The sequence below is a fragment of the Bombus impatiens genome, unplaced genomic scaffold, assembly GCF_000188095.3.
Source record: "Bombus impatiens unplaced genomic scaffold, BIMP_2.2 scf_0008, whole genome shotgun sequence".
NCBI classification, from domain to species: Eukaryota; Metazoa; Arthropoda; class Insecta; order Hymenoptera; family Apidae; genus Bombus; species Bombus impatiens.
The window spans coordinates 18,041-23,685 of record NT_176427.1 but is presented as its reverse complement, the minus strand read 5'-3'; positions in this window follow the sequence as shown (position 1 = coordinate 23,685).

The window sequence follows — 5,645 nt, the reverse complement described above, 5'->3', positions numbered from 1 at the left end:
CCGAGCCTGTTAACAAAATCGAGTAATAGATTGGCGTTAGAAATCAAGCAGATTCTGCAAACCTAACCTGACAGCAGATTGGTAGCCGAAAGATATCATAATCCGGCCGGTTGGAAGTATTGATTCGATGGTTCAATATGAAAGCTCTTATTGGTGCATCAGCAATAAATAAAACGCCTTAATTTTATTGGCACCACATTAGAATAATATGAGTTATATTCATAATGAATATATTGAAGAAATCATTGAGATCACGCTGCTCTTGCGAACTCATGTAAATATCAACAATTATTGGGCTTGTGTATGTTACGACCACAGCTGAATGGTTCCTGCTTTATCTGAAGTACATCCATTTGTACTGAATTATGATTTCCTTCTAATATTCAATATAAAGGAAACATTGTTACGGTATCTCATAACTTCTGTTTCGCCATTCAAATGAATACTCCACACGCCAGACAAATGAACTCGAACCTAAAAACAATATTAAAGAAATTTTTGAAATTAAAAAGGTTCTAAACACAATAGTAACAGTGGAGCAACCTAAACATAAAAAAGACGTACCGCAATGCATACGGTGTCAGTAATAGGCACACACAAAAAATTACTGCAACAGAAACCCGGCGTGTGTCAAATGCGCAGAAAAGCACCTAACAATAAACTGTCCATACATAGGAAAAATAAATGAAGTAAAATGCTACAACTACAATGGAAACCACCCAGATAGCTACAAAGGCTGTGTAGTCAGAAAACTACTGCAACGTAAACTGTTTCCGCCGCTTCGAAACAGGACACACAACAACTTTCACGCGCAACAGGATAGCATAGAAACTGTGACAACACCAAATCTACAGCACGTAATGAACAATAACCACAGTAACACCAACACCGTTGGTAGCCGAAGCTACGCGTAAGTAGTCAACCAATCGCCACCCTTGGACAACCAAAATCAGAACAATAACAGCAACGACACTACAGAAATCAAGGAACTGCTCCAACAATCCACCAAAAATACCGAAATGCTAACAAAAATGATAAGCGAACAAAACGCAGTTCTCAGACAACAAACGCAACAAATCACAGTCATGTTACAACTTCTTACAAACATGCTAAGCAAAAAATAAAGACGGACACGCTGAAAATAGCAGCCTGGAACTCAAACGGCCTAGAACAACGGGCCCTAGAAACTAAAAAATTCCTGTATAACAATAATATAGACATATTACTTGTTTCAGAAACACACTTCACTCCAAAAAGCTACATGAAAATACCATATTACACCATATATGATACCAAGCACCCCTCAGGGAAAGCACACGGACGGACCGCAGAGATAATAAGAAACGATATCAAACATCACTTACACAGCCAAGTAAGGAAGGAATATACCCAAGCAACCACCCTTACAGTACAAACTAGCAGCAACCACATCCAGTTGTCAGCAGTATATGTACCACCGCGACACAAAATGACAACACAAATGTCGGAAGAGTACTTATACACTTAAGTGACAAGTATATCGCAGCGGGAGCCTACAATGCAAAGTACACGTTATGGGGATCAAGAATTACCACACCTCGAGGTAGAACCCTGGAAAAATACATTAGAAACAACAACCTCAATATATTATCCACAGGAAGACCGACATACTAGCCGACAGACCTGAGCAAAATTCCTGACCTACTCGACTTTGCAGTTACAAAGGGTCTAAACGCAAATAAACTAAAAATAACACGCAGCCTCGAGCTTAGCTCCGATCATACACCCATAATAATTACATACAGAAACAAACCAATACTTTATAGCAATCCAGAGACACTATGCAACAAAACCACCAAATGGCAAACTTTTAAAGAAATAATCGAGAGCAAAACCAACTGCAACACAACTCCAATTGAAAACACCCGAACACATCGAGCAAATATACCAATTAATAAAATCATACTTAAGCAGCAGAACCTTCATAGTAAAAATCAAAGACACATACTCTGAAGTTAAAGAAACCAAGGCAGGAGTTCCGCAAGGGAGCTTCCTAGAACCAATTTTATACACATTATACACGGCCAACATAGCAACAACTACCAATAGCAAAATACTGACATTCGCGGACAACACAGCTGTACTAGCCAGGCACACTAACCCAGAAACAGCAGTCAAATTACTACAAGAACATATCACAAAAATAGAAAAGTGGCTGCAAGATAAACAAATAAAAGCAACCCCCGATAAATGCAATCATCTATCTTGATGTCTATCTTGATATATCTTTAATTTTACTAATTTATGTGCTCATTTTTTCACGATATTGTAATGTCCTCACGCGAGTGTGTTTGGTACTATATATAATTTATCATCGAATGAACTAAGATCTAATTCCTCTACGTTTATTGTGTACATGTCATAGATTATAGACTTTATACGATTCTGAGATATGATTCTTTTCCATGTTCACTCCATGACATTTTATGCAATCTTTGAAACATATTCTACGCATCAAAGTGTCGTTTAATACTATTCATTACTTTTTTACATATTTCTGCATGGGATAAACATAAATTGGGTACATCTTCACTCACAGTCCTACAAACTTCGTTATAACCGCACCATTCTTTTTCTCTTTCGTCCAGCCCGGTACACTTTTTCGTTTACGGAACACAGTACTCATTGTCTCCCGCGTAATCACTCGTGACGAACTGACGTATGTTTCGCTTCATAACATCATATGGGTTATCGCGTAGGCTCTTAAATCAAACTGTCCGTACAATATGCGACAAAATTGGTCCAATGATCAGTCTCTCTCAGCATGGTTCCAACGAGTGAATAGCTTCACGTCCGTATGATTGCGCACATTTCCCATCGATTTCCCAAAGACCACGTTATTCATTAATTTAAACAAATTCTTGGAAAAATCTTTAGTTGCATTCGTATAAAGTCTGTAATATAAATCGTTATAATTACACAACCGTCCGATTCTTGAAAATACGGTGTACTTTTGTCAATTTCAATCCGTCATTTGAAACGTTGTTGAAATAAGTATATGTTACATATTGGAGTTTGTTATCGACTGCTGCCAAGCAGTCTTTTTCCTGCTGTTTGTCCCTGTTCCTAATGCTTCAACTGAACCGATAAGAGGTATCTCGTGACTCATACAGTGGAGCAGAATTTACATCATAATTAATATTATCGATCCATCGAAAACCTCCGGGGAGCATCAATTGAAACATAGCCGAACCGTACAAATTATTTACAGTAACATACAATTTCAAGTCAGCCCATTTCACTGTTCCTTCAGTAAGAGTCCTTTACTTTTAAATATTTTACGTTCCTGATTAATCATCTGTAGGTAGATACTTATTTTCGAGAGGCAGTACCTATGCGAACATTGATTCAGCCACCGCGTATTTCCTACTCAACGAACAATAATATATCGACATCGGTCAATGTGGGAAATCCATATTGAAATTCTCGATGCAATTGCTTCGAAAATTGTCGAAAACATTTGCCAATAACAATATGTCTAATTTGAGACGCAAGTTGCAATAATCTCTTAACATCTGGATGTGGAAACGTGACTAAACGTTCACCGCTTGGAGATAATCTGTTTCGGACACAATTGTCGCACAATCGATTGTGAAATGATCCAGTGCGCGCGAGAAATATATCACGCAATTTACCATAAGATATTAGGTAATCGCATGGGCAGACATCTTTTCTGATAAGAAGATCAAAATCACAATCTGGAAGATGTTTGAACGCGCTTCGTACGATACACAACTCATTCTATTCCAATTACAATAACAGCTTATTGAAACATGACCTTAGAAATTTGAAGGAGTTAATGAAACAGAACTTGAAAATGCATCTCACTTTAAATATCGGTAGCAGTTCTACTTTACCATCAAACGCGTTAACAAATTCTTTAATGATAAATGCCTGTAATAACCGAACAAATATTGGAATGAAACGAGTACAACGAACGACAATTTTTAATTTTGATTACAACTCGAGTATCCAAATCGCGACACACGCCTGTAAAATGACAATGATCGCGAACTTTTACATCGTTCGCTTCGAACAGGTTTTACATATGTAACAACGAATAACGCGACGGAACTCTGTTCATTGTTCTTTGGTACGACGATTTATCGAAACCGGTTTCCGAACTATCGCCTGTATCTTACAACCTAACTCGTACAACTCCTTTGCAGAACATTGCATACTTCCCGTCTCGCCGCGATAAGCGCCATAGCCACACAGTGACTGGTCGAACGTATAGCAAACGCAGTAACCTATGCTAAACGTCCGGCGATGCTGATATGCTGACGTACTTCCGTGCCCTTTTAGAACAACATCCTCTAGTAAACATTTTAGATCTGCGTAGATAAAAACGATGTACGCTCCTTGTAAGCATGTGTTTTAGCCCTTATCTTCTTCCATCAAAAATATCACTGCTTAGTTGTTCATTTATTCGCAATCGATGATTTGAGCGGTCAAATTTTCTTGCGATAAAAAATAGTGGAAAGTTAGCAACTGAAAACGAAAAAAATCAGCATTTGTCAAATCGTATACTCGGCTGAAAGTGATATGTTACCCACTAGTTGCAAATGTATTCACACATCGGCGAGTACTTTTTTGCATTGAAATCAGTTTGGAAAGATTTCTTATGTATTGCGCAACGGACTTCTCCAATTTTCAACGAATGTTGACATGCTTGGCCTGTTTTCACCTAGTTAAATGAAACGGTACACATGCGTCTTTTTCCAATCTATAAACATTTATAGATATATCTTACATGTCTCAATTTTGCCAACTTGATTGAACATCATGAGTAAAGTACGCTCGAGTGATGCCAGGTGTAACGATATGAACGATATGAAACACGTGTTATCATCACATTTGATATTGACAACCGGCTTTTTCAATTGTACGGCCTGAGACTAGGAGAGGCTGCGACCTGCAGGACAAGGTTGACAATAGTTTCAATTCACCAGCTGATGCGATATAAACGCAGCCGCTGTCTCATTCTTGAAATTTTTCCACCGAATAAAGAATTTATAGGACAAAGTTACTCTATTTTTAAAAGGAACGTATAATGCTAAAAGAAATATCTTTTTCAAGATCATTTTCCTTTGTGACTTCTCAAGACCATCGGTAATTTTTAAAATGAAACCCTGTATTATTCTATATATCAATAGATAACTTTTATAATCTCCTATATTAATATACTATAAATATATTCTATACATATGTCGGAGATGAAAGAACACCGGAGTCTGTAATTGAACAATTGTAGTTATTCAATCCGATTGTAATTGTTCGAGAGTTGTGATAATGAGCTTGGGCTCGAGGCGACAGTTAGTCGCCGAACGTAGCCGCGGTCACGGGATGAACGCTTCGTCTAACAAAGGTATGGAGTAATTCTATAGCTCTCCTTAAAAGAAATATTCGTGGCGACACGCGACAGTAAACATTCCAACGGTTTCTGTCCCGTGGCTCGCCACACGCAGTCCCTATACTTCGAGTAAGATGATTGCCAGATGTCGATGCGTCTCCGCAGTACATGTTCGGCTAGCTCGAGGGCCCGTTATAAATCTTAAGATTTAGTCAACTAAAGTCCTTCAAACAGACAAACAGTCTTTGTCCCA